We start from the raw sequence: 23923 nt of genomic DNA, 5'->3' as shown, positions 1-23923 counted from the left end.
TAGTTTAATATCTCTCATACGGAAAGTATTAGAAGCTATGATTTAAAGACATTTTAACAGAGCAATTGGATAAATTCAAGGTAATCAGATAGAGTCAACATGGTTTTATCAAAGGGAAATTATGTTCAACTAATTTATTGGAGGTCTTTGAAAATATAATTTAGGCTGCTGATAGAGGGAACCAGCGGGTGTATTGTATTTAGATTTCCAACAAGGAGCCACATCAAGGATTATTATGGAAAATAATATGAGAGTAACATGATTGGCATGGATAGAAGATTGACTGGCTAATGGGAAGCAGAGAGTAAGTATGAATAGGTCTTTTAAGGCTGACAGGATGTGGTGAGCAGTGTGCCACAGGAGTCAGTGCTAGTGCCTCAATTCTTTATAATCTATATAAATGTTTGAATGAAGGAACTGAAAGTATGGTAGGTAAATTTGCTGATGACACAAAGATAGGTACAAAAGTGAGTTGTGAAGAGGACATAGTGAGCCTACAAAATGATATAGATAGTTTAAATGAGTGATCTGTCAAATGAAGTACAGCATGAGAAAATTCTTTTGTTTCATTTCTGAATTTCAAACAATATTTCAAAGAATATTGGTAGAATATGACAGCTGTTTAGCTTTTAAAACTTTATCAAAATGAATGAGTTGTCCTGGAGTTTAGGCCAGGTTTTGTGTTACTATGGGTTTGTAAGTGTAAACTGTTTTTGCAGTGAAGGAGACATAATTTAAATGTATTGTCTAGAGTTTCCACTGCTGTCAATTAGTTAAAGCAAATTGACAAGTATTCAGTAACCTAAGTCAGATTTTCGAATGATATATCCATACTTATCATATCTAATGGACGGAGTTTCTTGTATCAATTCGGTGAACTAATTAAGTGACAAAGGTTTATGATCATCAGAGGGCAATGCTATACAATGACAGCACTTTTGTTTGTAAAAGGGTAAACTTGCAGGATGGTATTTGCCACTAAGAATAGGAGAAACATCAGATTAAAGCCTGAAAATACATGAGATTTTGCAATTCTTTTCCTCCCTCTTAAAAGTGAATCTGCATTGTTACATTCTACATTTTTTCAACCTCGACAGATTGTTTCCCATGGGACAGCATTTTCATGGTTCCAGCAATTTAAGAGTCATTGCGTACCACAGTTGATTATCTTTTTCACTGCTTATCTTTCCATACTTGAATCCCATTGCATCTAAGATTTTCTCAAAGATGACAACCTGTATAACAGTAACTGTGTGAAGAAATCTGTTACATATATCTTGTGTGGGAGAAAATTTGAATTCAAATCTTTTTTAAGGTCTGATAATTTTATAGATATTTTCTCCAAATTTAGATTTGAAATGTCAATTTTACTTAGTTGTTATCAGTGTCACCTTGAGTCTGAGGTTCTGCATAAACACTGCTCCAAAGCTTAAGCACAATTTAGTCTGACACTTTAGTTTTGCAGTAAGAATGATGCATTGTCGGAGATGCTGCAATCTGGATGAAATATTAAACTAAAGTCCTATCTACTTGTTTAGAGTTTTAATGACCCCATTGCATTTCTTGAAGAAAAACAAGGCGTGACTATTTAAGTGAGCTTACAAACTGATTGTAAAAGGTTCCATAGGTATGTGAAGAAAAAAACTTAGTAAAGACAAATATAGGTGCCTTACAATCAGAAACAAGGTGAGTTATAATAGAGAACAAAGAAATAGCTGACCAATTAAATAGATGCTTCAGTTCTGATTCCTTAAAGGAGGACACAAATAAAGCCTCAAAATGTTGGGGCATACATGGTTAAGTAAGAGGGAGGAACTGAAGGAAATTAGTATTAGTAGGGAAATGGTGTTAGGGAACTTGATGGGATTAAAGGTCAATAAATCCACAGGGTACCGCATGCACCAGTACTTGGACACCAGCCAGTCCCAATATATATTAATGATCTAGATGATGGAACTAAATGTAATATCTCCAAGTCTGCAGAAGACACAAAACTGGGTAGAAGGATGAGTTGTGAGGAGGATGCAGAGATGCTTCAGTGTGATTTGGACAAGTTCAGTGAATGGTCAAAAGCATAGTAAATGAAGTATAATGTGGATAAATGTGAGATTATTCACTTTGGTAACACAACAGGAAGGCAGATTATTATCTCAATAGCAATAAAGTGTGATAGAGAAAGGTGCAACGAGACTTGATTATCCCAAATACAAGTCACTGAAAGTAAGCATGCAGGGTACAACAGATGATGAAGAAGGCAGGTATGTTGATCATCTTATACAAGACAATTCAAGTACAGGAGCAGGGATGTCTTGCTGCAATTGTGCAGGGCCTTGGCGAGACCACACCTGGACTGTTATGTCCAGTTTTTGTCTCCTTATCTGAGAAAGAATGTTCTGGCTATGGAGGGGATGCAACAAATATTTACCAGACTGATTCCTGGGATGGCAGGACTGATGTATGAAGAGAGACTGGATTAGTTAGGTCTATATTCACTGGAGATTTGAAGAATGAAGTGAGAATCTCATAGAAACCTGTAAAATTCTAACAGGATGAAACAGGGTAAACATGGGAAAGATTTTCCTGATGACTGGGGAGTCCAGACCAAGGGTCACAGTTTATAGATATGGGGTATGCCATTTAGAATTGAGATGAGGAGAAATGTCTTCATCCAAGAGTGGAAAGGCTGTGGAATTCTCTGCTACAAAGTTGGAACAGTCAAACTGGAGATCAGTCGTGATCATATTGAATGGAGGAGTAGGCTTGAAGGGTTGAATGGCCTATTCCTACTCCTATTTTCTATGTTTCTGCATTTCTCTAGCACCTTTTTTTTACTAATACTGATTTTCTTCAATTCCTCCAGCTCTGTGGGGCATAGACAGGATATTTATGGAGAACCCTTTACCCTTTGTAGAGGAGTCAATAACCAGTGGGCATAGTTGTAAGGTAAGAAGGCGAGGATTTTGAGGAAAAATAATTATCCAGAAATTTGTGGAATCTGTAACTCAGTACCTGAAGTGGTGGCAGAGGGAGGAAGTGACATCATTCAAAATAAAACATCTGTTTTGTCAACATCCAGCTTTACCTTATTATCACCACATTCTGCCCCTCTACAGTTTCTAAAATATCAAATGTCTTGACTGACAGTCAGTAAAGATCAGCAGAAATTTCGTCTAATTAAATATTGGGAATGCTAAAGTAGTTATATTCATTCCTGGCCACAAATGCCACTTTCTAGTCACTGACTCTATTTATCCCTCACAACTATCTGAGGCTGGGCATTTGTCTGATGTCTTATTTGGTGAGCTTCAATCAGTTATCATCCTGTCAAGACCCCTGATTTACAACTCTGTAACATGGTATAACATTTGAACTTGCCTTTTACAGCCTTCATTTATTTCTCCTATTAACTCCAAACTTGACTATTCTAATGTATTCTTGGCTAAAAATCACACACCAGGTTACAGTCCAACAGATTTATTTGGAAACACTAGCTTTTGGAGCGCTGCTCCTTCATCAGGTGTTGAGGAGTATAAGATTGTAGGACACAGAATTTATTGCAAAGGTTTACAGTGTGACGTAACTTAAATTATATATTGATAAAGATGTGGATTGTTTGTTAAGTCTCTCATCTTTTAGAATGGGCATGTTGGTTTCAGTTCTTTCACATGTGAATCCCAGAACTTTCTTAAAGTTACATTCTCAAGTGAACTTTAACAATAGGTGCCATGTTGGCCCAGATAATGCATTGAAGGTGTGAGGTGCTCTATCTGAGGCTGTCTGTGTCCCAGTGTTTCAGACTGATTCTAATCTAAAAAAGGGATCCTTGCTGGCAGCATATGAGATAGACAATGTTGGCCGAGTCACATGAGTACCTGCCACGTACATGGTGGGAGGTATCCCCATATGTACACACACCCACATGCACACACACAGACATACAAATTTGTGGGGTGAATTTGTACTTGCAGAATTACATTTTAATTTGCTCAAAAACTGCATGAATCCATGTAATATTTTGTGAATCCCTTTTTTAGATTAGTATCAGTCTGAACATTGGGGCATAGACAGCCTCACACAACCACCTGATGAAGAAGCAGCGCTCCGAAAGCCAGTGCTTCCAAATAAACCTGTTGGACTATAACCTGGTGTTGTGTGATTTTTAACTTTGTACACCCCAATCCAACACCGGCACCTCCAAATCATATTCTTGGTTGGTATCCTACATTATAAATCTGTGAGTCTTGGGTTCATGTAAAACATTACTGCTTTTGTCCTACGTCACAGCAAATCTCCAATGTGCTGACTGATTAAACTGATTCCAAATTAAGCAATATTTTGAACTTAGATTTCTTATACTTGTTCTCGAATCCTTCAATGGACATGGCCTCTCCTTTCTCTGTAATCTCCTCCAGCCCTGTATTCCTTTGATTTATCCTTTACTCCTCTGATTCTGGAATATGAACATCACTCATGTCAATTGTGTCATCATTAGTGATTTTGCCACTAAGTCTGGAATTGTCTCCATAAACCTGCCACCTCTCTATCTAATTTATATTCTGTACCATATTTTAGATCATGCACTAGAATAATCAAGGAACATGAGGCCATTTAGCCCATACAGTTTGCTCTGCCATTCAATTATTTTTCTTTATAACTCCTCTTTCAAACACATTATGATGCTTCTATTACATTAAATGTGCTTTATAAATACATGCTGCTGTTAACAGTTTGCTGACATTATCCTGAGAAGGAATGTTGTTACAATAATTCTAAAGTAGATTTTTTAAGTTTTGCAGAAATCATGGTCAGCATGTTGGAAATTGTTTTAAACAATCAATGCTAGAAGTTGAACACTCTTACATTCATAATTTCATGTAAAGCCTGATATGCTGCGTTTGGTTTGCTTCTCATAAGAGGATAAGAGCTGGACAGACCTTCAAATCAATGCCCACATGTCTGCTCGTGTAACCTCTGAGAAAGGAACCTCAACCAGTACAACAAAAACATGCTACATCTCCTAGCAGATGTAGGAATGGGAATTGACATGGGAATACATACAGCCTAAACTGCCTTGCATTCCTCTACTGATTCTACTCTTCTTCCAAGCATGTATGATTGAAGTTTCCATTGACAAAGCCTCTGGCAACAATACAAATAACTGAAGAAAAAAAAATGTCAACTTGTGTAAAAGTTTCTCTAGATCAGCAGTTTAAAAAAATGCCAAGAGAAAAGATTAGAAAGGAGATTAAGGGACTGAATAAAAAAAAAGGCATCTTTAAAATCAACCAAACTTTTTGCCTTGCTTTGTTCCTGCCAAGTTTCCATGGATGTGTCAGATACTTAGTGTCCAGCACAGGCATATGAGATTGCAGTGCCTGATCAAATGAGAATTCTGCAAACTACATACCCATCCACTTTCACAGAAAAATTGATAATGTTGCTTGTTAGGCATGATTAAATGAAAGTCCATTTTTCATGGTTGGAACTCTATTTTTGATTGCAAAATACTTGATCACAAAATAAAGAAACAAAATCTTTCCATGGGATCGCTTGACATCCGAGCCAACATTCCTTATTACCACCACCATTAGTATTTTTGTGAGCCTGCTAAGTGTAAAATGGGAGAAAGTGAGAACTGCAGATGCTGGAGATCAGAGTCGGGAGTGTGGTGCTGGAAAAGCACAGCAGATCAGGCAGCATCTGAGGAGCAGGAGAATCAACGTTTCAGGCATTAGCCCTTCATCAGGAACAAAGCTTCTGGGTCAGGAGGGGAGGCTGAGAGATAAATGGGAGGGGGGGGTGGGGCTGGAGGAAAGGTAGCAGGAGATGTGATAGGTAGATGAAGGTGTGGGTGGAAGTGATAGGTCAGAGGGGAGGGTGGAACAGATAGATGGGAAGGAAGGAAGGCGGACAGATCGGACCATTCAAGGGGGTTGTGCCTAGTTGGAGGCTTGGGACTGGGTTAAGGTGGGGGGAGGGGAATTGAGGAAACTGGTGAAATTCACATTGATCCTGTTTGATTGCAGGGTCCCAAGGCGGAAAATGAGACGTTCTTCCACCAGGTGTCAGGTGGTAAGGTTTTGGCGATGAAGGAGGCCCAGGACCTGCATGTCCTTGATAGAGTGGGAGGGTGAGTTAAAGTGTTCAACTACGGGGCGGTGGGGTTGGTTGGTGCAGGTGTCCCAGAGATGTTCTCTGAAATGATCTGCAAGTTGGTATCCTGTCTCCCCGATGTAGATGAGACCACGTTGGGTGCAGCGGATACAGTAGATAACGTGCGTGGAAGTACAGGTAAATTTCTGCTGGATGTGCAAAATAATCCAGCATCAAAGTTGTTCAATGAATTTTAAATGTTTGCAACATATCTGAAAAGTGTGATAGAGTGAAATGGAATATAATTTGTTCTAAAACATACTTTTGGATGAACACTACTCATTCTTCTGACTCATGTCTCTTTTCAATTTCTTTAAGCAAATTAGTTATTTGAATACATGCATATTTCTCAGACAACTAAAAGAAAGTCTGAGGTTTTTATGAATGCACATTCCATTTCACAACATATCTGCAACAGTGCAGAAGAGTAATTTACTTTCCATCAATTTGTTTTTCATTTACAATTATTTGATAAATGCCAAATTAATGATGCTCTTTTTACTGTCACCGTCATATACAGTGCAATTAAATTCTCTACATGGGGGAATCAGTGTAGTAAATTATGACCAACAGTAAGACTGGGCTGTCAAATATATTTCATTATCAATTCTGAAAATATCAAATCAATAATTCTGCCAAGATGGTTTGACTATCATGAAACCTGTTGAACTTCCTTCTGTAACAGCACCAATCTGAAGCAAATCAGAGATAAAGATGACTTTAAAAGTTGGTAGAACAGGAGAGCTTTTCTTGAAATTAGACTTTAAAAATGAAATAAGTTCTAATAAATGGTCAACAGCCTGAAACATTCATTCTGTTTCTCCCTCTCCAAAGAAGCTGCATAAGCTGGCGAGTATTTCTGAAAACTTCTGCTGTTATTTGCATTTGCATCAAACGTATCATTTATAGAGGTTTTAGAGAAAATTTGATATGTTGCTCAGGGTCAGCACAATCCAAAGTTACAAAACTTACTGGAATGTAAAAAGATGAACTATTCAGTGTTAAAAATTTATCGTGCACAATGTCAAAATAAAAAATGTACATGGAATATCAGTTCTCTCTGAATGCATTTGACTTAAAAGCAGAAGACATACAAACCTTTAAGAGTGTTGTCTCTTTGTACTTGGAAAGAAATAGCTATACAGTATATATTCCTTCACCATTATTCCAAATGCGGCAGGTTGCAAAATATTTTATATTGTTGCATTGTACTGTATAATATTAAAGAACAAGAAATATTTCCCAAACACTTCTTTGATGAAAACAATTGTCTTTGATATAAGATCACAATACTTATAGCAAACACACAAGCACTATTTCATCTTAACATTTTGCATTAATTCAGATGAGCATGGAGTACTGTACCAGAAGGTATTGCACACTATTACTGAAAGTATTGTCGGCTTAAAATGCAGAATTTTAAAGCAAAGTGAACTTTCAGCTTCAGAATGTTTCACTATATGTATAAGGAAATAGGTAAAAGTAGTTATTATGCTTTTAGCATTCTCCATTACTATCATGATGGATATTCTATATTCACCATGGTGGTCTCTAGCTACATCTGTGGTTTTCCAAAATATCAACTTCTGACAGCTGTACAAAGTTAAAAATCACACAACACCAGGTTATAGTCCAACAGGTTCAATTGGAAGCACTAGCTTTCAGAGCACTGCTCCTTCATCAGGTGGTTGTGGAGTACACAATTGTAAGACACAGAATTTATAGCAAAAGTTTACAGTGTGATGTAACTGAAATTATCCATTGAAAAATACCTTGATTGTTTGTTAAGTCTCTCATCTGTTAGAATGACGATGTTAGTTTTACTTCTTTCATATGTAAATCACAAAACTTTTTTAAAAGTTACATTCTCAGGTTAACTTGAACAATTGGCGTCAGCCCAGATAATGTGTTGAAGGTGTTCGCCCCCTGTGTGCTATTGTCTGTGCCATAATGTTTAGACTGATTCTAATCGAAAAAATGAGTTAACAAGAGTCTTACTTGGATTCATTTTGAGCAAAGTAAAATGTAACTCTGCAAGTACAAATTCACCCCACAAACGTATGTGTATGTGTGCGCGCGCCCATCTGGGGTGGGGGATTATGAGTGTCTGTGAGAGAGAGTGTATATGTGTGTGTGAGTGTAAAGAGGTCTAAGTCTGTGAGAGGGTGCGTGTGTGTGTCTGTAGGAGTGTGTATGTGTGTGTGTCTACGTGTGTGTATAGTGCAATGGTGGTCACCTGTAGTGTGACATGAACCCAAGATCCCAGTTGAGGCCCTCTCTATGGGTACCGAACTTAACTATTAGCCTCTGCTCGGCCACTTTTTGCCGCTGCCTGCCCAAAGTTCTCCTTGGAGGATGGTCACCCAGAGGTCTGAGGTTGAATGTCCTGGACCACTGCAGCATCCTCCAACTGAGAAGAAACATTCCTGTCTGTTGATTGTTGTGCAGTGCCCATTCATCCATTGCCGTAGCCTCTGCTCGGTTTCACCGATGTACCATGCCTCAGGCATACTTGCCTGCAGCATGTGAGATAGAGAATGTTGCTGAGTCGCATGAAAGTACCTGCCATGTACATTGATAAAACTGAGCAGAGGATACGGCAATGGATGAATGTGCACTGCACAACAATCAAGAGACAGGAGTGTTCCCTCCCAGTTGGAGAACACTTCAGCGGTCCAAGACATTCAACCTCAGACCTTCAGGTGACCATCCTCCAAGGTGGACTTCAGGACAGACAGCAGCAAAAAGTGGCCGAGCAGAGGCTGATAGGGAGGGCCTCAATCAGGACCTTGGGTTCATGTCACACTACAGGTGACCACCATTGCACTATATACACACACACACACACACACACATATGTTTGTGGGGTGAATTTGTACTTGCAGAGTTACATTGTACTTGCAGAGTTACATTGTACTTTGCTCAAAAGCTGCATGAATCCATTTTTTCGATTACAATCAGTCTAAACATTATGACACAGACAACAGCACACATTATCTGGGCTGATGCCAATTATTCAAGTTAACCTGAGAATGTAACTTTTAAAAAAGGTTTTGTGATTTACATATGAAAGAAGTGAAACTAACATGGTCATTCTAACAGATGAGAGACTTAACAAACAAGCAAGGTATTTTTCAATGGATAATTTCAGTTACATCACACTGTAAACTTTTGCTATAAATTCTGTGTCTTACAATTCGGGGCGGCATGGTGGCACAGTGGTTAGCACTGCTGCCTCACAGCGCCAGAGACTTGGGTTCAATTCCTGCATCAGGCGACTGACTGTGTGGAGTTTGCATGGTCTCCCCGTGTCTGCGTGGGTTTCCTCCGGGTGCTCCGGTTTCCTCCCACAGTCCAAAGATGTGCAGGTCAGGTGAATTGGCCATGCTAAATTGCCCGTAGGGTTAGGTAAGGAGTAAATGTAGGGGTATGGGTGGGTTGCGCTTCGGCGGGTCGGTGTGGACTTGTTGGGCCGAAGGGCCTGTTTCCACACTGTAATGTAATCTAATCTAATCTACAATTGTGTACTCCACAATCACCTGACGAAGGAGCAGTGCTCCAAAAGCTATTGCTTCCAATTAAACCTGTTGGACTATAACCTGGTATTGTGTGAATTTTAACTTTGTACACCCCAGTGCAACACCGCCATCTCCAAACTGTGACAGCTGTGACTTAGTAATAGTATTGTCACCTCTGAGTCCAGAAAACAGTGAACCTATTCATATATTCCTAGAGATACACAGCACGGAAACAGACACTTCAGTCCAACTCGTCTATGCCGACCAGATATCCTAAATAAATCTAGTCCCATTTGCCAGCATCTGGTCCATATCCCTCTAAACCCTTCCTATTCATATACCCATGCCTTTGAAATGTTCTAACTGTACCTGCATCCACCACTTCCTCTGGTAGCTCATTTCATATCTGCACCCACCCTCTGTGCTAAAAAAATGCCCTTTAGGTCACTTTTAAACCTTTCCCCTCTTACCTTAAATATTCCCTCCAGTTTTGGACTTCCTACCCCAGGGGGAAGACCTTGCCTATTTACCCTATCCATGCCCCTTGTGATTTTATAAATCTCTATAAGGTCACCCCTCAGCCTCCGATGCTCCAGGGAAAATAGCCCCAGCCGATTCAGCTTCTTTCTACAGCTCAAACCCTCCAACCCTGGCAACATCCATGTAAATCTTTTCTGAACCTTTTGAAGTTTCACAACATCCATTCCTATAGAAGGAAGAATCAAATTGCATGTACAATTCCAATATCGGCCTAACCAATGTCCTGTACAGCTGCAACATGACTCCCAACTCCTGTACTCAATGCACTGAACAATAAAGGAAAACATACCAAACGCCGCCTTCACTATTCTATCTACCTGTGACTCCACTTTCATGGAACTATGACCCTGCACTCCAAGGTCTCTTTTGTCAGCAACACTCCCCAGAACCTTACCATTAACTGTATAAGTACTACCCTGATTTGCCGTTCCAAAATACAGCACCTCACATTTATCTAAATTAAACTCTTCTGCCACTAACCATACCTCCTATGTTCACATCCAAATCATTTATATAAATGACAAAAAGCAGTGGACCCAGCACTGGAGACTTGAGTACATAAGTGGCACGTTTACTCTTGCAGGAGTAGGAATGTGCTGCATTGCTAGATGTTTTGGTGAGAAATTTGGATATCATTATTTGCAGGCATGAGGACTCCAACTTATGATATATGCACATTGACCCTGATGGAAATTAGCAGCATGTAATTTTGGTGTTTGCACCTCATTTCTATGAATGTATGAGATTAAGAAAGTTATGTGCCTAACTCCTTTTGTTGCATTCTCACTGGTTTCTATGCATAATGAAAGGCAAATGAGAATAGTAAGGAAACCACATGCTCTATATTGTCTTCCCTTTTTAAAGGCTTAATCTTTATAAGACATACTTTGTACTAATGGAGGGAAAACTGACACATGTTGGATGATTTAGGCTGATGCAGTAATGTTGCACCATGCTTGAAGAGATTTGGTGATTCATTGTGTCAGCTGAAAGCACCGGTGCTGCAAGTGAAAACTAAGAATGACACCCTGGAGGTGGAGTGCCTTTCAGGCACACCTTCAGAAGGCATTGAGAATGGGTGGCAAAGGTAGTTCATGTCTCGTCTGCAGTTAAAGCAACTTGGCAGCAGCACTGAAAAATGTTTACTGACCTCATTCAGGTGATCAAAATGAGTGACTGCCACTCACGCTTCTCAATACGTCACAATCCTATCATACACCCAGCAGCATTTCCTGGCATCCATCCTTGACATCCTTACACCACACACTACCCCATACATGTTTACCAGTCAGGCCAACTATATGCATAACTCACCACGTTTGCACTATTAAGCGCAGTAATATAGATTCATTGACATTTTTCTCTCCTCCTCTTGCATGAGAAGGGAAGAAGGAGGTTCAGTGGAAGACCAACATACCTGTAAACTCTCAGTTCCTTTGTCAAGATAAAATGAATAATTGGGGCAGATTCAATTCAGCTGATGACATCCACTGTTGCTAAGACCATTGTTTATGGTAAGTTGCTAAATTATGCAAAGTGTCACATACCCTAATCATGAAATTTATTAAGAAATGGAAAGAACAGTTAGCGTAACAATGAGAATCTTGCCTTCTTCCCCCAAACCCATGGCCTCAGCCCAAACCTCTACTTAGGCTTTGTGCTTTCATATAGCCAAGAAGTGAAGCCATTCAGCCTCCAAAGAGCTATGAGGAAGAAAAAAAGCAATCCCATGACAGTGAAGAAAAGGCACAGTCATTTGGCTTTATATTTGTAATTTATCTTAAACCAGTTCTGATACTAGCACTGTGCAAACTTGGGAGACTTGAGAATGCAATGATCTCATGGCTACAATTAAGCAGTCACCAAGACCGGGTCGGGAAGTTGTAACTAAAACAAAAATTTGGAACTGGAAGCAGGATTGTGACATTTGAACCTCTGAGCCATTCAAGAGGATCATAGCTGATTCTATAACATCAATGTCATATTCCACTTTAGCCATGTACCCTTGATGACTTTAAGTTTTAAAACTTTATCTACCTCTTCCTTGAGTATATTCAGTGACTTTGCCTCCATAACCTTCTGTGGTAGTGAATTCCACAGGTTTGTAATCCTTTGAGTGGAGAAATATTTTCTCATCTCAGTCCAAAATGGCCTCCCACATACTGAAACAGTCATCCCTTGTACTAGACTCCATAAACAAGAAACGTATCCTCCCTTCATCTAATCTGTCCAGTCATTTTAGAATTTTATACATTTCAACCAAATGCCTTCTCATCCTTCTAACTCCAATGAATACAGGCCAAGTCAAACCAACCTCTCCTTATTGGGCTATAAACTCCAACCTGTCCCTCAGCTTTGATGCTTTATTCACCCATTTATTATTTATTTTCAGGTTTAATCAATATACTTCTTACAGTTTTGCCTTTACCTGTGCACCGAAGTAGGATACGTAACTGTTTTGTTCCTCTCTGTCCTGTTACTTGTTTTTGAAACAGCACTGACTTTCCCCCACACCCCAATTATTAGTGTAAAGTCCTTGTGACCACCCTATTTAGCCTTTCTGCCATGACATTGGTCCCAGATCAGTTCAGGTGTAGCTTGAAGCAAATGGCACAGTACTTCCCTGTCCCAACACTGATATCAGTGCCCCATGAAATGGAACTCATCTTTCATGAACCACACACTTACTTATTTGTTTCACTCCTTAATTTCTTCTCTCCATGCCAACTTACACTTGGCTGAGGTGATAATTTTAACCCCTGAGTTCCTGTTCTTTAACTTTGTTCCTAATTCCTCAACAGGACCTCTTGCATACTCTTGCCAATGTTGTTAAACCACATCAGCTGGTTCCTCCTCCTACTCTCCAATATCCTTTCAACCTAGTTCAAGATGTCCCTCACTGTGGCACCAGGTAGCAATATAACTTGCTCTCCTGCTTACAAAGGATGCTGTCTGTACCCATAATTATGGAATTTACTACCACAACCACTTGAATGGTCTTCTGTACCACAGTGCAACGGCCAGTTTGTCCACCCTCCCTACAGTCTTTTTTGTCATCCACACAGGGCGCATGTATCCCATACCTGTTGGACAAAATCAAGAACTGAGACTCCTCCAATACTAAATTGAGGATCCCTTTACCTGCCTCACTTGTGGCCACACCCTCTGTTCCTGGTGACTGGCCAAATTTGAAGTACTTAACCTATGGGGTGTGACTGTCTGAAACATAGCACCAAGGTAACTCTCCCCTTCCCTGATGTGCTACAATATTAAAGCTTAAAGTTTCTCAAGCTGCAAACACTTTCTGCAGATTTGGTCATAGTGGCTAGCAATGAGATCCATCAGCTCCCATATACCACAGCTGCAACACATTGCCTGCACTGCATTTAAAAGATTATTCTCAGCATCACTTACTTATAATAAAATTTCCTAAATTTACTGCTATTTAAGACTAGTTTCCAACTGTAGATTCCTTACTAGTCAACCACCTCAGTGCTTTCCAGTATGTCACTTGTCAGTTTTCAGATTTGATTTTTCTTTTTTCAGTTCAGTCAAGGCTCCTCACCTCCAGGTTCACTCTGTGCTGTGTTCTGCTTCTGCTGCTGCCCAAACTTAATGTTAAATTTTTATAGAAGGCAGAGTGTAGCCATAGAAGGGTGCTTTTCAGATTGGAGATCTGTGACCACTGGTGTTCTGCAGGATGATTAGCAAGTTTGCAGACAACACAGAGATTGGGGAAGCAGCAGAGTGAGGAGGATTGCTAGAGGATGCAACAGAAAAAAAGATAGGCTGGAGATTTGGGCAGAGAGATGGCAGGTGGAGTCTAATCCAGACAAATGTGAGCTGATGCACTTTGGGAGGTCGAGAGCAAGAGGGAAGTATACAGAAAATGGCAGAACTCTTAGTAGCATCAACATACAAAAGGATCTAAGTATACTGGTCCACAGTTTCCTGAAAGTGGCAATAGAAGTGGATAAGGTGGCCAAGAAGGCATATGACATAAATACAAATATTTAAGCCATTTTTGGAATATTGTTTACAATTCAGGTTGCCACAGTACCAGAAAGGTGTGGAAACTTTGGAGAAGGTACAAAAATGGTTTACCAGGATGTTTCCTGGCTTGGAGAATATTAGCTGTGAGGAGAGATTGGACAAACTTAGTTTGTTTACTCAAACTGGATGAGGCAACTTGATAGAAGTTTACAAAATTATCTGAGGCATCAAAAGAATGGATATTTGGAGTATTTTTCTCAGGGTAGAAATGTCAATTACTAGGGGACATAGGTTTACGGTAACAGTGGGTAAGTTTAAAGAAAATGTAAGAGGCAAGTTTTTTGTACAGAAGGAGGTAATTGCTTGGAATGCGCTGCCAGAGGAGGTGGTAGAGGAAGATACATTAGCAATGCTTAAGAGGCATCTCGACACATATATGAATAGGCAGGGAATGGAAGGATATGGACCATATAAAGTCAAAAGGTTTTTAGATTAGAAAGGTATCATATATTGGTGCAGTCTTGGTGGACTGAAGGGGCTATTCCTGTGTTGTACTGTTCTTTATTCCTATTACCTTAATTGAGTCTCCTTTAAATTTTCACACTTTTTATTTATCCCTTGTGCTTCTAAGTCAGTCCCCAATAATAAAAATAATACTTTTCTGAAATTACTGCTCTTTAATATTGGTCCCAAAAGATAGATTCCTTACCAGCCATCAGCTTATTACTTTTCTGTTATGTCACAAATCATTGCCCATACACCTCTTCGGTAAGGTTCCCAATCACAGCTGACTCATGCTTCATACCCTCATGGTTCCCGTTATTTAGATTCGAGCTTCAAATTTTGGATTTGACTACATCACCCTCCATATTAATGAAGAATTCTATCATATTGTGATCCCTCTTCCCTAAAGGACCCTGCATAACAATATTGTTAAGTTGACCTTTACCGATTCATTTGTCTGCCTAATTGCTGTCCTCTCTCTCTCTCTCTCTCTGGGCTCCATCTCCATCTTATTGTTTACTCCTCCCATCTTCAGCAAATACTCCAGTCTTTTCCTAGTTACAATCAGTTCTGAAGAAGGGTTACTGGACCTGAAACATTAACTCGGCTTTGTCTCCACAGAAGCTGTTGGACCTGCTGAGTTTTTCCCGCAAATTCTGGTTTTGTTCTGATTTCTAGCATCTGCAGTTCTTTGTTTTTATTTTGTTAATTAATGCTTTCTCATGGCACAGTATCCAATCTAGAGTAGTCTGTTCTGTGGTTGGTTCCTCAATATATTGATCTAAAAAAAACCCATAACACACAGATTCCAGGAAATCCTCCTCCATGATAACATTGTAAGTTTGCTTTGTCTAATCCGTATGTCAATTAAAGTTACCCATCATTACAGTTGTATCCTTATTACACAAATCTCAGATTTCTTGTTTCATGACTTCCACTACTGATTAGAGGCCAACAGACAGTCTCCAGTAATGTTTTACACTACTTGTTATTTATCTCAAGTCAAATAAATTCCACATCATGATTTTCCAAGCTAATATCCAAGCCTCATTATCACATTGATTTTCCTCCTTTATTAAGAATGCTACCTCATCTCCTTTCCCTTTTTTTTTGCTTTTCCTAAACAATACATATCCCTGAATATTCACTTCCCATCCTTTGTAACCATGTTGCTATGCCTCTATAATTGCAACCATATCATATATAGGGAGGCAATGACTTAGTAGTATTATAGCTGGACTGCCGGCTACTTGCGGAGCGTTTCAGAGAACACCTCTGGGACACCCGGACCAACCAACCCAACCAACCTCTGGGACACCCGGACCAACCAACCCAACCACCCTGTAGCTCAACATTTCAATTCCCCCTACCACTCCACCAAGGATATGCAGGTCTTTGGAATCCTCCATCGTCAGACCACAACAAAACAACGGTTGGAGGAAGAACGCCTCATCATCCGCCTAGGAACCCTCCAACCACAAGGGATGAACTCAGATTTCACCAGTTTCCTCATTTCCCCTCCCCCCAGCCTGTCTCAGTCAAATCCATCAAATCCAGCACCGCCTCGCTTTTCCAGCAACACATTTCCAGCTCTGATCTCCAGCATCTGCAGATCTCACTTTCTCCTCCTGTTAATCTAGAGACCCAGGTAATGTTTTGGGGAACTGGGTTCAAATCCCACACAGCAAATGGTGGAATTTGAATCAATGAACATCTGAAATTAAGAATCTAATGATAACCACGAAACTATTGTTGATTGTCAGGAAAAACCTATCTGGTTCACTAATGTCCTTGTCCCTGGCTAAAAGAAGCAACTTACCATTCTGAAGTCTATTTTGCAGACCCAAAAATGCCTATCAGTTTCACTTACTGTTGAATCACCTTTCACTATAGCCATTCTTCTTCCTCCCCTACTGTGTACCAGAGGCATCCATGGTGCAGTGGAACTTGCACTGGAGAGTCATTCTCCCCCAAATGCTATGAAAACAGTATATTTATTGGAGAAGCGGCTCGATCAGGGGACTCCTGAATATCTGCCTCCTGCTACTTCTCCTAGGGATCACCTCTTCTTTCTGCCTTTTCAGCCTTTAACTGGGATGTGGTCACCTCACAGAACATGCTATCCACAACAAGCTCAGCATCACGGATGCTCCACAGTGAGTCTGCCCAATGCTCCAGCTCTGAAATTCTATTAGGTAGTGTGCAGCTGGACACATTTCCTATACACATGATTGCTAAGGTGAGTAAAAAACTCAATGACTTCCCACAGAGTGCAGGACGACCATAGCACAGATGCAAGTCTTGAATCCTGCTGCCAAAGCTTAGATGAAGAACTGCTTGACTGAACAGGGAAATGTTGATGGTAGTGCACAACAAGATACTTTAACTATTGGCAGTCCTGCTAGCTTGCCTCCAGATACTGGTAAGTAGCATGGAGAACCCCAAAGGGTGAATAGTCAGGATAGTGGCATTGGAAGGGAACTTGCAGATGTTGGTGTCGATGGTACAAATAGAAATAAATGACTATGTCATGATAGCTATTATGGAGATATGGTTACAGAGTGACAAGGATATTCAAGGGTATTTGAAAATCCAGAAGAAGAGGCAAAAAGATAAACGTGATGGGTAGCTTTGTTAATAAAGAATGGTATCATTGTGGTGGGGAGTGTGATATCAGTGCCATAGGTCATGATGTGAAATCAGTTCAGATGGAAATAAGGAATCGAAAGAGATAAAAATCATGGATGGGAGTTATTTACAGGCCCCAAGAGAGTTGTCTCACAGTAGGACAAAGTATACATCCATAAATAAAGAAGAGCTCTATAATTGTCTTGGATGATTTGTATCTGCATATTGACTGGTCAAATCAGGTGGACAGGGTGACATGGTTGACAAACATTTTGAGTGCAACAAGAATTGCTTCTTAGAACAGTATCTTGCGGAACCTTGCTGGAAACAGACTATTTTAGATTTGACTTGTGTTAGGACTAATAAGAGATCTTGTAATTAAGAATCCTCTGGGGGATAGTGATCACAACACAGTATAATTTCAAAATCAGTTTTAAGGATAGCAATTCAGATATCAAACCGATGTCTTCTGCTTAAGTAAGAGCAATTAAAGAGTATGAACATAGAGTTATTCATGGTGGGAACATCGACAAAAGACAAATACTTTGGCCAAGCAGTGGCAAGCATTTAAATGGATATTTCTTAAAGCTCTGCAAAAGTTTATTCAGGTCAAAAAGGAATCATTGAGAAGGATGAACCACACATGGTTAATAAAGACAGTTAAGAGCATCCAATCAAAAATCACAGTGGCAAAAACTAGAGGTATGCCAGAAGATTGGCAATTATTTTAGGAAACAGTAGTAGCTGACTAAAAAGCTAATTAAGAAGGAGAAAAATGATTATGAAAGTATATTGGTAAGAAAATAATAGGAACAGCTTCTACAAATATATAAAAAGAAAGAAGCTAAAGTAAGTGTTAGCCTCCTAAAGGATACAACTGGGGAATTGACAATGGAGAACAGGGAAATGGCAGATAATTTAAACCAATATTTTGCATCAGTCTTCACAGGGGATGTCACTGTAAACATTCCAAAAATAACAGATAACAAAGGTACTAATGTGAGGAAAGGTCTTGTAATTGTCTCTATCATGAGAGACAAAGTACTTGATAAATTAATGGTGGGAATAAAGGCAGATGAGTTACCAGGACCTGATGGACTGCATCTAAGGTTTTCAAGGGAAGGGACTGCAAAGATAAAGTAGAGGCATTGGTTGAAATATTCCAGAACTCAAAGGATTCTGGTAGGATCCTAGTGGATTGGAAAATTGATATTGTGGTATCCCTATTCAAGGAGGAAGACAACAAGCAGGAAACCCATAGGCTAGTTAGCCTAACATCTGTCTTTACAAACATGCTAATCTCCATTATTAAGAAAGAAATAGCAGGACATTTAGAAAAGTTTAACACATCAGAGTAAGCATGGTTTTCTTAAAGGAATACAATGTTTAATATAATTTACTAGCTTTCTTTGAAGATATAATAAGTAAATTCATTAAAGGGGAACCAGTAAATGAACTGTATTTGAATTTCTAGAAGGCGTTTGATAAAGTGTGACATGAAAGGTTATCGTATAAGATAGGACCTCACAGTATTGAAGTTAATAAATTAGCATTGATTGAGAATGGGTGAACACACAAGACAGACAATTAAGATTAATGGGTCCTTTTCAGGTTGGAAAGACATAATTATTGAAGTGCCACAAAGATTAGTCCAATGGTTTCAATAATTTATTATCTATATTAATGATTTGAAGGAGGGGCCAGGTATGTTAATAGTACAAAAATAGTTGGGAAGTTATGTTGTTATGAGGACATAGGAATCTCCAAGAGGATATAGATAGTTGAGTGAATATGCAAAATTTGGTAGATAGAGTTTCATGTAGAGAAGTGTAAGGTCATGCCCTTTTGGTACGAAGAATCATGAAACAAACGTATTTAAATAGACAGGGACTCTCAAAAGTTAAGCACAGAGGGCTCTGCATGAAACACAAAAAGTTACCATGCAAATACATTAAGTAATTAAGAAGGCAATTTGAAGTTTTACCTTTATTGCAAGGGGAATAGAGTTTAAAAACAGGGAAATCTTATTCTGACTGTACATGGTGTTGTTGAGGCCATTCCTGGAGTACTATGCATGTTTTTGATTCTCATATTTAAAAATGGATTTACTGGCATTGGAGGGTGTTCTGAAGAGGTTCAAGAGGCTGAATCCTGGGATGATTTACTAAGGACAGCTGGAAAGGCTAGGAATTTAGAATTTATAAGAATCAAGAGTGGTTTTATTGAAACATGTTGATTTTGAGAGAGCTTGACAGACTAAATGTTGAGATGATGTTTCCACTAGTGAGGGAATTTTGACCTAAGGGACATGGTCACACAATAAGAGGACATTATTTAACACAGATATAAAGTAATTTCTTCTCACAGAGGGTAGCGAACCTTTGGAATGCTTTAACTCAGAGAGTTTACAGGCTAGATCACTGAAAGTATTTTAAGAAGAGGTGAAGAGATTTTTGAAATATCAGGATATTGATGGCTATACTGAACTGGAGCAAAAATGGAACTGAGGCCTGAGGCAGCTCAGTTATCATTCTTATTGAATGGTAGGGCAGGCTTGAGAGGCCAAATGGTCAATTTCTAATCCTGTTTCTTATGTTTCTTACACCTGATGCCCTTGTAATAGAGGCTGTAGGTTTGGAAGACATTCTTGAAAAAGCCTTGTATTTTGAAGGTAGTCTGAGCAAAGCTATGACATTAATGTTTCAGTTTGATCCACATGAACTTTTATTTCAGAAAAGAAGGGCTTTTTGTGGTGGTAATGGAAATAAATGAATACGAAATATATTAGGAACATATATGTGAAGCCAGTATATTAAAGTACTTGAAATACAGAAACCTGATGCCAGTGCGAACTCTCTGCAACAGCAGCTCAGCTGGTCCCACTTTTCTTCCTGTTCTCTGCTAGGCTGTGTTTATTACCTCCAGCTGTTTATCTGGAAGGTCCGTGCATACGTATGAAAATTTACAATGAGAGCCATTCAACAGTTATATCGGTGTGGGCGGCACAGTGGCACAGTGGTTAGCACTGCTGCCTCTCAGCGCCAGAGACCCGGGTTCAATTCCCGCCTCAGGCGACTGACTGTGTGGAGTTTGCACATTCTCCCCCTGTCTGCGTGGGTTTCCTCGGGGTGCTCTGGTTTCCTCCCACAGTCCAAAATGTGCAGGTCAGGTGAATTGGCCATGCTAAATTGCCCATAGTGTTAAGGGGTAAATGTAGGGGTATGGGTGGGTTGCGCTTCATCAGGGCGGTGTGGACTTGTTGGGCCGAAGGGCCTGTTTCCACACTGTAAGTAATCTAATCTAAAGCTGCAGCATCCCAAATCCAATACCTGAACAACACAAGCCGACCATGGACCCTGAAAACAAACCATAATCTCAAAAATGACCACTACACTAGAAAGCAGCCAGCAATATTTTGCATATTCTAGAGGCATGGACTTACCAGCAGCAGAGCAATGTCTAGAATTATAAGGTGAAACAATAATAATGAGTGATAAACTAGGAATATGTAAAAAGAAACCAAAACTGAGAAACTTCCATACAAAATGGGAAAATAAATTTCTGTTTACAATTGTAAGATGAAGTTAAAAATCACACAACAACAGGTTATAGACCATAGATTTATTTGGAAGCACTAGCTTTTGGAGTGCTGCTCCTTCATCAGGTGGTTGTGGAGTACAATTGTAAACTAAAATAGCCTTATATATTTCTGTGTCATAAACATATTGATAAGTAAAAAGGGAAATTTGGAAGAACACCATTCAACAGGCAAAATGTATTCAAGGCTAGTTTCACTTAAACAGCATGACTGAAACCAAAAACTGTTGGTGAACTGTCGGCGTTTTGAAAGTTCTAAGTCATTTTTTTCTGTAAGGCAACCTGCACAAAAACAGAATTTTGCATTTGTCATCTTCTGGTAAAATGCAGAAAATTATTCACTGATGGTGAAGTAATTAAAGAAACAATGAATACAGCCAAAGATTCTTTATTCAAAGAGTTTAAGAACAAAGAAGAAATAATTATTGCAATCCAGAGCATGTCACTTGGTGTTTCCTCAGGGACAAGACAAATATAATCTTTGTTTGAAGACATCTTTCAACAACTACATCAGGATCTGAAGGACTCTGACTCCAGTTTTGTGACTGCATTGACATGACTGCGCAGCCCAAATTATTGTTTTTGTGCGCATGGTTTCTAAAGATGTAATAACTAAAGAAGATCTTCTCACTTTTTTGCCCCTCAAAGAGGGAACAATGGGTGAGGATATCTGTAATGAATTCAAAAGGTACATGCATGTGAAAAACATTCCATCATAACAGATGATGCAGCAGCCAGGCTTTGCTGCTTTTTGCAGAAAAGATCCAAATTTCCTCTCTTTTGTCAATAATCATAGTATAATCCACCAGCATGCATTAGCAAGTAAAGTTATGAACTTTTCTTATGCAATGAAAGTTGTTGTTAAGATTGTAATCTTGATTCAAGTAAGAGTCTTTCAGCACTACTTCTTAAATCCTTACTTGATGAACACAATGCTACTTCTTCATCCTCCATGCTGATGCAGACAAGTTGAGTGGTAAATGCATGGCAGATTAAATATAATGTAGATGGGTGTGGTTATCTACTTTGGTAGCAAAACAGGAAGGCAGATTGTTATCCAAATTGAATTAGATTGGAAAAGAGAAAGGTGCAATGACACCTGAGAGTCTTTGCACAGCAGTTGCTGAAAATAAGCATGAGGTGCAGCAGATGATGAAGAAGGCAAATGATATATTGGCCTTCATAATGAGATAATTCAAGTACAGGAACAGGGATATCTTAGTGCAGTTGTACAGGGCTTCGAAATTAGAGGGAAGCTGCTTATCTCAGCTCTGGCTATGAAGGGAGTGCAATTACTACGCTAATTATTTGGATGGCAGGACTGACATATGAAGAGAAGCTGGAGGGTTGGGGTATTTTCATTGGAGTTTAGAAGAATAAGAGGTGATCTTATAGAAACCTATAAAAGTCCAAAAGGACAAGATAAGGTAAACACAGGAAGGATGTTCCCAATGACTGGGGAGTCCAAAACCAGGAATCACACTTTAAGGACACAGTGTAAGACATTTAGGACTGAGATGAGGAGAAACCTCTTCACACATAGAGGGAAGTCTTTGGAATTATCTGCCACAGAAAACAGTTGAGATCAAAAACGGAAAACAGGGAGAACTAGCCAATTGGATGCAGAACTGGCTCCAAGGTAGAAGACAGAGGGTGGTGGTGGACGGTTGTTTTTCAGACTGGAGGCTGTGACCAGTGGAGTGCCACAAGGATCAGTGCTGGGTCCTCTACTTTTTTTCATTTATATAAATAATTTGGATGTGAGCATAAGAGGTAGAGTTAGTAAGTTTGCAGATGACACCAAAATTGGAGGTGTAGTGGGCAGCGAAGAGGGATACCTCAGATTCCAACAGGATCTTGACCAGATGGGCCAATGGGCTGAGAAGTGGCAGATGGAGTTTAATTCAGATAAATGCGAGGTGCTGCATTTTGGGAAAGCAAATCTTAGCAGGACTTAATACACTTAATAGGGAGTGTTGCTGAACAAAGAGACCTTCGAGTGGAGGTTTATAGCTCCTTGAAAGTGGAGTCGCAGGTAGATAGGATAGTGAAGAAGGCATTTAGTAGGCTTTCCTTTATTGGTCAGAGTATTGGGCACAGGAGTTGGGAGGTCATGTTGCAGCTGTACAGGACATTGGTTCGGCCATTGTTGGAATATTGCGGGCAATTCTGGTCTCCTTCCTATTGGAAAGCTGTTGTGAAACTTGAAAGGATTCAGAAAAGATTTACAAGGATGTTGCCATGGTTGGAGGATTTGAGCTATAGGGAGAGGCTGAACAGGCTGCGGCTGTTTTCCCTGGAGTGTCAGAGGGCTGAGGGGTGACCTTATAGAGGTTTACAAAATTATGAGGGGCATGTATAGGATAAATAGACAAAGTCTTTTCCCTGGGGTGAGGGAGTCCAGAACTAGAGGGCATAGGTTTAAGGTGAGAAAGGAAAGATATAAAAGGGACCTAAGGGGCAGCTTTTTCATGCAGAGGGTGGTACATGTATGGAATAAGCTGCCAGTGGAAGTGGTGGAGGTTGGTAAAATTGCAACATTTAAGAGGCATTTGGATGGGTTTATGAATAGGAAGGGTTTGGAGGGATATGGGCCGGGTGCTGGCAGGTGGGACTAGATTGGGTTGGAATATCTAGTCGGCATGGACGGGTTTTAATCGAAGGGTCCATTTCCATGCTGTACATCTCTATGACTATGACTCTAAAACATTAAGTATTTTCAAGGAGGAGTTAGATATATCTCTTCGCGTTAAAGGGATCAAAAGGTGTGCCGAGTGATTTAGAAAAGCATTTTACAAGAATAGTTCCAGGAATGAGAAACTTCATTCATGAGGATAGTCTAAAGAAGTTGGGACTATTTTCCTTGGGACTACTTTCTTTGGAGAAAATGTTGAGATTTGACTGTGTGTTGCAGAGATACGGAGAAGCTGTTCCCACTTGCAAAAAAGAATGAGAGTGCATAGAATTAAAGGGATGTTCAAATGAAGCAA

Source organism: Chiloscyllium plagiosum, chromosome 12 (genome assembly GCF_004010195.1).
Source record: "Chiloscyllium plagiosum isolate BGI_BamShark_2017 chromosome 12, ASM401019v2, whole genome shotgun sequence".
In the NCBI taxonomy this organism is placed as follows: domain Eukaryota; kingdom Metazoa; phylum Chordata; class Chondrichthyes; order Orectolobiformes; family Hemiscylliidae; genus Chiloscyllium; species Chiloscyllium plagiosum.
The sequence above is the reverse complement of the archived record's forward strand: the minus strand, read 5'-3'. Positions refer to the sequence as shown.